General features: G+C 39.8%; 1 protein-coding gene across 1 annotated transcript in view; it reads right to left on the bottom strand.

Moving 5' to 3' along the window:
• slc43a1a (solute carrier family 43 member 1a) overlaps positions 1-4631 on the bottom strand; it is a 31519-nt gene extending 26888 nt beyond the window's left edge. Inside the window, exon 1 of the mRNA XM_036002474.1 lies at positions 4476-4631. The gene's annotated coding sequence lies outside the window, so the exon portion shown is untranslated. The remainder of the gene's footprint in view (positions 1-4475) is intronic.
• Positions 4632-12351: the final 7720 nt, after the last annotated feature.

Genomic DNA, 12351 nt, shown 5'->3' with positions numbered 1-12351 from the left:
TGTTCCGTTTTATCTATTTATTTGTCTTTATGGTCCTACAACCTTTTTAACATTCAAGTGACCTCACTGCCATCCATCCATCCATCTTCGTCCGCTTATCCGGTATCGGGTCGCAGGGGGAGCAGCTCCTCACTGCAGCACAAATATTCTAATAGCCCAGTTTTTCTGGATGCGTTGGGAAACAGGGACCCAGTAGAGGTTCTGATGGACGGAAGTGATGTGATCACGGGAACGGGTGTGGGTGAGGAGACGGGCAGCAGAGTTTTGGATGTATTGGAGTTTATTTAAGGCTTTTGCAGGTGAACCATAGAGATTGCTGTTGCAGTAGTCAATTCTGGAAGTGATGAAGGCGTGAATCAAAGTTTCGGCAGCAAAGAAGGTGAGTGATGGGCGGAGACGGGCAGTGTTTTTGAGGTGAAAGAAGGCAGTTATATGGTTGATGTGGTTTTCAAAAGTGAGGTTGCTGTTAAAGATGACTCCCAGGTTACGGATGTGTGAGGATGGAGACAGGGTGGAGTTGTTGACAGTGAGACAGAAGTTATGGGTGTTCTTTGTGAGGGATATCGGGCCGATGAGCATCAAGTCGGATTTATTGTAACTGAGTTGGAGGAAGTTGGTTTGCATCCAGGTTTAAATATTGGTGAGGCAGTTGGTCAGGGTGGAGGATATAGCTATGGTGATGGATTTGGTAGAGATGTAGATCTTGACATTGTCGGCATAGCAGTGGAAGTGAAGACCATGTCTGCGTATTTTCCGAGTGGCAGGATGTAAAGGATGAAAAGGAGAGGACCAAGCACCGAACCTTGGGGGACGCCTTGTGACAGAGGAGCAATGGAGGAGGTGCAGTTGTTGATGTGTATGAACTGTTGTCTGTTGGTGAGATAGGAACGGAGCCAGGAGAGTGCGGTGCCACTGATGTTGGAGTAGGTCTTCAGTCGGGACAGGAGGATGTAGTGGTTGATGGTGTCAAGCATGATAAGAATGGTGAGGTGGCCAGAATCAGAGGAGAGGAGGAGGTCATTGGTGACTTTGAGGAGGGCTGTTTCAGTGCTGTGTTGTGAGCGGAATCCAAATTGAAATGGTTCAAACAGGTTATTGGAGGAGAGGTGGGTTTCTATTTGGGCAGCGACAACAAGTTCCAGGATTTTTGATAGGAAGGGGAGGTTGGATATGGGTCGGAAGTTGGACATGGTGTCCGAGTTTAGACCAGGTTTCTTGAGGATGGGGGTGACTGATGCAAGCTTGAGTGTTGTGGGGACTGATCCAGAACAGAGAGAGGAATTGATGATTGTAGTGATGAGCAGCGCAATGAATTCTCTAAAACAAAAAATCTGCATCAGTACCACAGTTAAATAAACAGCATTAATGTGTCTCTACTACATTTTATAAATTATAAATTAAACTACCCAACAATATACAGGCCCACAAGTACAGCTGAAATGATCAGCCGATTTAACACTTGACAGATTGACAGAACTGTTTTGATCGTTTACAGTTTCTAAAATGGGAGGATATTTCTTATACTTTTAATACTTTAATTACATTTTCCTGATGATACTTACACACTTTTACTTAAAGTGCTCATATTATGCTCATTTTCAGGTTCATAATTGTATTTAGAGGTTTACCAGAATAGGTTTATGTGGTTTAATTTTCAGAAAACACCATATATTTGTTCTACTGCACATTGCTGCAGCTCCTCTTTTCACCCTGTGTGTTGAGCTCTCTGTTTTAGCTTCAGAGTCAGGCATCTCACTTCTTTACCATCTTATTTGGGAGTCGCACATGCACAGTCATAGGCGCCGATTTATGTTTTCCTCCGTGGGTGGTCACGGGCGCACGTCCTTTTAAAAAAAAGTAGTCAAAAAATGTTTGCATTTCAGAACCTTAGGAAAAGGACAGCGGCCGACACGAACACACACGCCTATTGACTCGATAATAAAGCCGTAAAGTAGGCTATCTTTCACCTCAGGACAACGCCACTTCTCACAAATACAGATAGGATTGGAGATGAACACGTAACCTCGATCAGCTTCGTGGGAAATTAAGAATCAATTCCAACTGTCTAGTAGCCTAGGCACACTATGACAGACGCTCCACTTAGCACCAACTGCAATGTTTAATTTTAAATGAATGTAGCCTACTGGCAGTCTGGCACTGGGTGCTCAGTATTTTCCGTGGGTGCTCGAGCTACGGAGCACCCACGGTATCGGTGCCTATGTGCACAGTAAGTACTGCTAGCTAGTCTGAAGGAGTGCCATGCTAGCAGCTAGACGAGCATTATAACATGTGCTACAAAGTGACGCACGTTCGTCACGGAAGTAAAGGCCGGACTACAATAGAGCTGTTTGGGGCAGTTTGTGAACAGTGTTTTCTCTGGAAGATGGTAAGTCCCTTTGGGGTGGACTTTGGGCTTTTTCACTTTATAAACCTATAACTTGCACAAAAAAGGTATATAAAAAAGATATATAACACAATAAAGGAAAGGGGAAAAGCCAAAAAGCTTAATATGAGCACTTTAAGTAACATATTCAATGCAGGAGTTTTACTTTTAAAAAAGTATTTTTACATTGTGGTATTAGTACTTTTACTCTCTATACTCTACTATGAAATTTGAATCAATGAATCAGCCAGGTTACAGTAATAACACAAAACAAAGAGCAGATATGGCAACACATTTTTTTTGTTATCTTATATACTTACAAAAACTTGTAAATGAATGTACAAATGATATGAATGTATATAAATTATATTTACTGTGAAACCTATATTGTGGCCTTCAGCAGGCGGTTTTCAGCAGAAATACTTCACTCAAAACTTAAAGTTAAAACTTAAAATTTAAAGCGCTTGGAGTTTTATTATAAACAAACAAAGTTTCTGTTTACATTCACTGTTAATCACCAAAGCTAACTGTTTGTTTCCTTGAGGCCTTACAAACTTGTTGAATGCATTTCCTCCCTCATTTAACTTTTGCAGAGAAGATTTTTTGGACAACATCAATCGACATTGTTTACATCCATGTCTACTTGCTAGCGTCTTTCTCCTATGTTTGTTGGGACGTTGTTGCATTTCTTGGCTCATCCAAAGTCTATCATTATAAACCATTGGCAGAAATGTGTATTTGCTTCACATGCGTCCTCATGCGTATACACGAAAACAATTAAATGGGTTCCAATCATAAAAACATTGCTCCATCGTGCTACTAGTGGTCAGAAGCTGTGCTGGTGTGTGCATGGTACCTCTTTAGCAGTGTGTAGGATTTAGTGGCATCTTGTGGTGGGGTTGCATATTGCAACCAACTGAATACCCTTTCCCTCAACCCTCCCTTTCCAAGCGTGTAGAGAACCTACTGTGGATCAGGTAACGTAAAAACGTGAAAGCCCCTCTCTAGAGCCATTGTTTGGTTTGTCTGTTCTGGGCTACTGTAGAAACATGGCGGTGCAAAATTGCAGGCTTCCTGGAAGAGGACCTGCTCCCTATACTGTGTGTAGATATAAAGGCTTCATTTTAAGCTAACTAAAAGACAATGATTCGTAGTTTCAGGTGATTATACACTAATGAAAACATAATTATAAATAATATTATCCATTTCTGCCAATAGATCCCTCTAAATCCTATATACTGGTCCTTTAAGATTTCCTTGGGGATGACACACTTACTGTGTGTTCAGACAGAACGTGAAGTGAATTTTAGAGGCGGATTTAGAGAGATAATGGAAAGACGTCTTTTATATACAGTAGAGCTTTGTCACATGTCAGAAGCCTTTTGTTTGAATGGGAAAGCCGGCGATGAAATCTGGTGACTTGGCATTGCAATTAGATCCTTTGATTTATTAGGGCATATACAGGATCTCTGGCCTTCAAGATACCTAATTCCCACAAACACACTGGTGCAGCTCTTTAAAAACACTAACAATTGAGGCCATTGGTAATAAAGCACAAAATAGCTTGAAAATTATATTTATTAAAGGGAAGCTACAGGCAAGAGATCTTGACTTTCCTGAATGAACAGAACTTTCATCTTCCATCTTTATTACTTTCTTGGATTGACAGGCAAGCTCTAGTAATTCTCTAGTAATTCTGGTTTCCATTCAAAAGCATTAAGTCCTGCTTATTCGTTCACTCCAATGGTGCTCCCGCCACAAAGCAAAATCTGTACCCTGCTGGGCTCTATAGGGAAGTGTCCAGTTTTCCATTTAAACATACAGAAAATTGCCATAGTAGGTTCCTGACAGGCACAGATTTACAGTTGGTCATGAAACATTTGTTCCAGCTGCAGGGGCAACTCAGTAACTAGGAACTGTGGGCCCCAATTTCTTAATAAAATAATCCCTTTGGAATTTGTGTGAGCTCTCTCCAGCTGTGGACACCTGGAAATATCACCTTTAACCCTACCTGCAAACTGCAATGTCTATGTGAGCAAATACAAAGTCAGGTCAATTTATACTCAGTTTGACAATGTTGTTCTCTACTTACCTCACAGCAGGGAAGCCTGATAGAAATATGAGCGATTACACACAGAGTGGACACGATGCAGAAACAACTCCACCGTATTACATAATACAATAGCTTCAGCGGTCTACGTTCCACCACAGGTGAGTATGGAGGCTGCCCTGTCAGATCTTTGCTAAAACCTGAACTGCTCACAGACTGTTAATCCTGATGATGAAAGTGGAAATTCTACTAATTCCAGGAGGGAGCCAAAAAGCATGAGACTCCATACAGGCAGCAGTAAACCCAAAATCCAGGTTTCAAAAGATCACATCAGTCTATGTTTTTCTATAGCCTGTGGTCAGAAACATTGTTGATTCAAGTACTACAGTAATATTGGAGGCCTTACTGTGATGTCACATCATATAGTAAATATATTGCTGTTGTGGTGTCTTTCCCCTTCAGGTTGTAAGTGCCAGAACTGATTTCTTCACACTGTGTGTGTCATGCCTTCGTTTATATAATTACATATTTGATGTATATTTAAACATCTATATTTCATTATTGAACACATCAACAACTTATATAAGTACAAGTTTAACAGAGTATCAAAAATCTAAATAAATCAAAATTTATTGAAAATCCATTAATAACAAGAAGTGATGACTGTATAGACTTTTTTAGGTGCATAGTTTTTGTTTAGATTATTTTTATTCATTTGTTTTTCTGTACTGGAGTCAGTCATAATTTTTCATCCTACTCAGAGGAAAAAACTTGCAAAGGATGCATATTTTGGACTCCAGATAAAGGGCACCACCTGCTGGACAGGCAGCAGTACCACAACAACAACAACAACAACCACCACCACAGAGAAGAATAACGTGTTAACCATGCACACAGTCACAGAAGAGCCTAAAGACTACATGGATCCAAATGCACCTTTTATTTTCAGGTCAGGGCAGCTTCAGCATAGCCCCTAAAGGGGATTCAAAGTAGCAGTTTGAATGATGTGTGTAATTAATTAATTAATAGTTGACACATTCAGACCAAACACATGGAAATCAGTCAACTGCAAAATGTATTAATGAAGCTTCTCCATACAGACATATGTCATTAACATACTCATTGAGAAATGATTATCTCAAATAGTTATAGTAACCAAATGCTGTATAATGTGGCCGTCAGTGCACTCTACACATATACATCAAAGTGGGGTATTAAAGCCACAAATTTCTGCCACAGACTGGTAGCTGCATGAGACAGCAAACTTTTGACAAACAATACTGAGTCCGTTGAGTTCAGTGAGGGCATCTGACTTCCATGGATGACTCTCAATAGAGTTAGATGGACTGCACAGAGAGTGTTTTGACTGATTCATAGATGGATTTAAATGTTTGTGTGACTGTGACAGACTCAGATTTGTCCATTTCAGTTACACAGTTACACTAGGGGTTTTTCATTGCATGTGTGCAAGAAAAAGAAGTGTATTGGAAAAATGTGCAAACCCAAACAGACAATAAAACAGCTGTGAGATATCAAGAAAGTCACATCTATGCCAAAACGTAATCAGTTCTACACATCATAATCAATGCCCTACATTTCAACCATTTGAAGTGTCATTCATATTGTGCTCTGACTTTTTGACCAGAATCTCTTTACAAGCAAGATACGTGAGTTACATCAACTTGTTTTTAGGCTGTGTATTTCCTTCAATCTACAGGCTGTTATGTTCCTCTGAAACACTGCAAAATGCCTTTTTTCTTTTGCGGTAAATTTTACAATAATCTATTTTGCTAACTCAAAACAACTCAGTAGTTATAAAAGTTAACCTTTGCAGCCAAACACTTTCTCACGCTTTCTCACAGTGAGCATTCCTCTCACTCTGAGCCGAAGAGACATTTGTGGTTTGATAGCATGATGTGCTTGTTTTAGTTTCAGTGAGTATAACAGGCATTTTCACAGCAGACATATTGACTTGTCATAGCAGGAAAAGCACAAGTGGAACATATGTCATTAACAATGAGTCCATCAAGTGTCGATGTAAGCCACGACCGTGAGCCAGCACGCACGACCCTGAAACTGCCTCACCTAAATGGAATGTTTTTTAAATTATCAATTTGGGGTGGATGGTAGAGATGGGAAAGATTCTCATGTTAAGTGACTTAAAAAAAAAAAGAATGTTCACATCATCTAAATGGTTGTGTGATTACAGAGAATTTAGCGCTATTAAATTTGGGTTTAATTTCATTGAACAACAGTCTGTGGCTGATGTGAGGTGTCCATATTTGTTTAGTTTTCTGGCAATTAGTAAGCTTTAATTAAAATCTTGGTTTCATTACAACTTGGAAGTTAACGTGAATGAAGTCGGAAGCTTGTAATTATGATTACTTCAATATGACTGTCATGGACCAAGCGAAGGAACACAGGAACACAGGTTTAAAGTAAAAAAAGTTGGGTTTATTTTCCCCAAAACAAAGATTCAACAAGCAAATAAAGTAAAGAGTTTTAGGGCCCTTGAAAAAAGGTCAACAAAACATATCTCTATTGAAAAATAATGCTAACAAAATCAATATGTTAACTCAATTAACAGACCTCTCAAATGAGAAGCGACGAACACTTATATACAAACTGACCAATAAAACACACAGAGGGGAGGACAACATGGACAATAACTTGCAGGAAGAAACCCTGATCCCCCCTGCTGTCAGATCTTTTGGAATGGTCCAAGGCTGGGGCCTCTGCATAAAATCAGGCTCCACCGTCTGCCCAATCTTTTGTTCACCAAGAAGAGAACTGCAGCCAGGTAGCTCAAAGACAATGAGAAATGAATTAATATAAAATGAAACTAAATAGCAACATGACAAACAATGTAAACTGTGTGGTAGAAACTGTCTAGGTGCTAATAAAGTAATTACCAAACAAACTAATGTCTTTTATTTGCCATAATGTGACTGCAACTTAAAATAACTGAACATGTGATGATGTGGGTGTGTACAACCCACACCACAATAACACCTGTCAAAATGTCTGCTATGAAAAAGGCCCATTACCTCAGGAGTAGCTGTGGAAGTTTTTTTTTTATTATAGCTCCTTAACTGACTGCAAATGCTTTTGCCTTTCTAAAGAAAAAACATCAGTCCTATTAACAAGGAACAGAAATAACTGACTTAAAGGAGAATTCCGGGCAATTTTTACCCGAATCTTGATCGTTAGATGTCTCCGAGTAGGCTACTGTCAAAAGGAAAAAAAACGACCATAATCAGGGATAGCATGCCCCCACAACTGGCATTTTAGCTAACTAGGAGCTCTGGCCATTAGCTGCAGCAAGTCCAGTTTGCTAGCACTGATTTTGGTAGTTTTTTTTCCTATCGACAATACTCAGAGACATCTAGCGATCAAGATTCAGGTAAAAATCGTCCAGAATTCTCCTTTAATAGAGCATCCAGATCAATTCCAAAGCTTTGATAATGTAACTTGCAGGCTTTCTGATCAGCGTAATCAAAGTCTGATGAATCCAGATGCACTGACAATGAAGCAACAACAATAACGCTACTCATATTATGTTAGACTATAATATATATCTCAATAATGTTTTTCTGTCATAAACAGCAGGGATTTGTTATGAACTACTGTATGCCTACTGTTTGTGTGTTTGTGAAAAAGTTTTCACTCTTAAGGATCACAAGGTGCTTTTGGGAAACTTGAGACAAGCATTATTTTTTCTTCCCAGTGAGCAATGGTTTCTGTCTTGGTACCCTGCCATGAATCTTGAGCTTCTTTTTGATGGTGGACATATGAACACTGACCGAAGCCAAGGACAAAAGGATTCTGCAGACCCTTGGATGTTGAAATAGCTGTTCTTTTTGACTTCCTGTATAATTTTTATTCTTTGGTCTTCGAAAGAATTTGGCAGAACAATCACTTCTTGGGAGATTCACTACTGTCCCACAGTTTCTCCACTTGTACGACATGTAGTTGGCTGGGATTCAGTGGAGTCCTGGAGCTTTTGGAATGACTTTGGAAGAATTTCCAGACTGACAGGCGTCAACATCATCCCTCTGGAGATGTTGATGTATTGTGTTTGATCGTGACGTGGCATGGTTCTCAAACTTATGTGCATTTCTCTCATGGTAAAGGCCAACATTTCTCATACGTGTCAGGTCTGCTCCAAACAGACAGGATAGCTGCCACTTTTGTTAAAGAGTTGAGGAACAAGACTATGCATTAACAATTTCAAAAAGAAACTACATAGTCAAACAATTAATCAATCAATTGTTATCTGTCACATGAAATCGTACAAGGTAGAATTCGTCAAGTTACAGCTTGCTGGGCTTCACTAGATAAAACATTTTTTTGTGTGTGCTTAAGTGGACTTTGTGTTTGACTCTGTGTTGTGGTGGGTTTGTTGGCATCAGTTCTGAACTAATGTTAGCTAGTGTTGTACACTGTTGGTGCTGTAGGGGAGCTAAAGAGAGACAAGGTACTCTGAGCGTGCATAAACATCACATCCTTTGAATTTTACCAGCAAAACTGTCACGAAACCTTCACATAGAAATCAGTCCACAGGCTGTTATAGGTAACTGAGAAAGTCGGGGAAGGTCTCAGTTGTTAAGTTACGGTACAATCTGTTCACACATTGTCAATACAAAGCAATTAATATATATAAAAAAAACTCATTGTACCTTTAAGTTTACATTTAGCCTGAAAAGTGTAGCAGAACCCACATTATTTCTAATTTTTAAAACATTTTTACTATGAAGATAATAGCAGTTATCTAGTTAAGAGTATCATGTGACTTGAGTGTGTGTGTGCTTTGTGTGTGTGTGTGTGTGTGTGTGTGTGTGTGTGTGCTGTGTGCGCTTTGTGTGTGTGTGTGTGTGTGTGTGTGTGTGTGTGTGTGGTTCCAATTGACCTGAAGCCCCTTTAAAAGCAGCCCTGTGATGCGGCTGCTGTTTGACATAGTTAGGGAAATTCCATCTTATTAGACCTAATTATCATTCTTCAATCTGTTTCTACTTAAATAAGGTCCAGGCAGTAATCAGTGAATGCACACACACATACACTCTCAAAACTCAAACTCAATGTGGTCTTAATTTTCATTAATGTGAGGATGGTTGGTGGGTTGGCAGAGGAGCGGGAGAGTCTCACAGTACCTGAAACATAAAACATATCTAATCCCATGATTCTTTTAGCAGAAGACCATAACACATCATTCTTCTCAGCTCAAAACTACACACAGGTGGTCAAACATAGTCACTACTTCTGAGGACGCATGAACCACTAATAGTAACACTCACTGTTTACCAGAGGAGGGCAACAGAGGCCTATAAAAACAGCATGGTGCTACTTTTTACAAGAGGAGTATATTTAACCTCTTTAACTACTGGCCAATCATTTAGGAAATTTACTGTGGGCTGAAACAGTTTCCAGTGAGGTTATTCACCCTCTGGTAAGATTTGGAGCAGGAGCTTTCTTGTTAATGTAATCCAGTGATCTCCAAACACAAAAAAAACAAAGCATGAATACATCTTTTTGGCTTTTTCGCCAGCCTTTTGTTCTCCCCAGTAACTTGGAGGCTTTTCTAATCCTTTTCATTCCTAAAGCCATAAAGCTCTTGTCGTATCCAACTTGGAACGCATTTTCCCATTTCTCTTCATTGCACTGATTCTGCCCAATATCTCATCACTTGCTTTACTGCAGAGCTTCATACATCTTCCTAAAGTGGGTACGGCCTGTCAATCCTGGAAAATTAATGGATTTACCATACATCAACCCCAAAAGCAGCCCCCACAGTATGTTCTAATGCACACCTGTCATTCATTTACTTAGACAATAGTGGGCAAGTTAACAACAAAACTCCATGAGGAACATATTACTTTAAAATGTTGTTTTTTTTAAGTTGAATTGCTAATAATATTCATTTTAATTTTTAATAAATTAAAATTTGGTGTCATCCTTGGCATTTGTGTTGACTCAAAATTGTAATTATCTAAAAGAAGAAATGTAGGTTTTATTTATTTATCTGGTTGAGCCTCCTACTGTACATTACTGTAGGGGATGAATCTTTGGTAACTGACAACATCGGTACTGGTAGTTTAATTGGTACAGTCTCTGGTATGGTGGGCACTATTTGTTGCCACTTTTATGTCATGTAGTTTAGACCGTATTACAAGCAGCATAGTGGGAAAAACTGTGAATTTCTGAATCACACTCTTGGAAAAAAAGTCAACAAACCACTGGCAACATGGTTGCAATGCGATCATCACTGGCAGTTATACCTAAATAAAATCAAATATTAGCACTAATACAGTTGATTCAGCTGATCAAAGATTTGAATCACATGTTAACAAATGGAGTGCTGAGGTCACAGAGCAATCTGGTTCTGTAAGTTCTGTCATCACCACATGAAAGAAAGAGTTTATCGGTGTTTTAAGCCCCCAACCTCTCCTTCCAGGCAGCGCTGCCTGGAAGGCACTAGGATTAGGCAATGGTTATGGTTAGGGTTAGGGTTAAGGTTAGGATTAGGTGCCTTGAAGTCAACAGCCGCAGCGCCGCCTTGAAGTCGATTAGGCAATGGTTATGGTTAGGGTTAGGTGATCGCAGCGCTGCCTGGAAGGAGACGTTTGGGGCTTAAAACACCGTCAAGCAAAGAAAGACAGCTTAGACCCCCTCCTTTGCATTACATAAAATTGAATTGAATTGAATTAAAGTGAAACACAAGCCACCGCATTTCCACTGCATGGTACGGTACTGTACGGTACAGCTGTACTCAACTTTACTCGCTCTTGTTTGGTTTTCTATTAGCAAAAAATGTGGATCGACCCTGGTACTTTTTTTTTTACCACCTCGGTCGAGGTTCCAAGCAAGCTGAGCCGATACTAGATGGTGGAGTTAAAACACTGCACTGTCTGCAAAGCTACTACGTACAATTGACAGATCAGAGTTCCTCTGTTTGGTTACCAATGAAAGGATTCAACGATGAAAATGATGTCATGGCAGTTTCACACCCACACTGAGGAGGTACTATCTACAGTGGAAAACAAAATAAAGAAAAGGACCTGGTACCAAAAGGTAGTTGAGTTGAGCCGAACCAAACCCTGTGGTGGAAATGCGGCATTAGTGCAGGAAGCTTGACAATGCCACTCAACAGGTGTTGAAATTAAAAGTAATGTGTCATGGGAATCAGGCTTACTAGTAAGCTAATTAACCTAGCTTGGTAGTGAAATACAATCTTGGTCCCAAATGTTGAGTGTTGTAAAAGTAAACAACCAATGGCAATGTTGGCCATAAGATGTCAGTGAGCTGCTGCTGCTGCTGCTGCTGCATAAAAAACAAGGCTTAAAGCATCGAAACTATAGTAGTTTCCACAGATATTCCAAAAATGGGGTTATTCTCTTATGAAAAATGGAAAAATGCTTGCAATAGCTGCATCGTAGATTATATTTCTTTCCACAAAAAGTGAAGAAAATTGAATTTTTTGCTTTTGGCTTTAAACCTTTTTACATTATCCATCATTACAGATCAGCAGACCCTGGGAGCTTTTGAGGTTGTTTTTTGGAGCGAGGAGCCAGGCATGCTGGCAAGAAAGATGTACAGAGATTTATTATAAGCAAATAAGACTTTGGTCAGAATTGAAAGAAGATGTGAAAATGGAGTCCAGGTTGAACATGGCCTGAGTTATGCTTTCAAGAGGCATTTGGACCTTCAGGGCATTGAATGTAGTCAGTGATTACCCTCCCTGCTGTTTCTGTGCACGCTCCTGCTCTGAAGCTCAATGGGCAGAGCATGGCAACAGCCGTGCTGTGGTTAGGGGGTTAGACTCCCACTGTGGCTCCTCAAATGTACACAGTACTGAAAGAGCACTAATAAAATGTATCCTCCAAATTGCTTATGGTGCATTTGTACCCTGTGAGGCGAGTAG

This window comes from Sander lucioperca, chromosome 1 (assembly GCF_008315115.2).
Source record: "Sander lucioperca isolate FBNREF2018 chromosome 1, SLUC_FBN_1.2, whole genome shotgun sequence".
NCBI classification, from domain to species: domain Eukaryota; kingdom Metazoa; phylum Chordata; class Actinopteri; order Perciformes; family Percidae; genus Sander; species Sander lucioperca.
The sequence above is the reverse complement of the archived record's forward strand: the minus strand, read 5'-3'. Positions and strand labels throughout refer to the sequence as shown.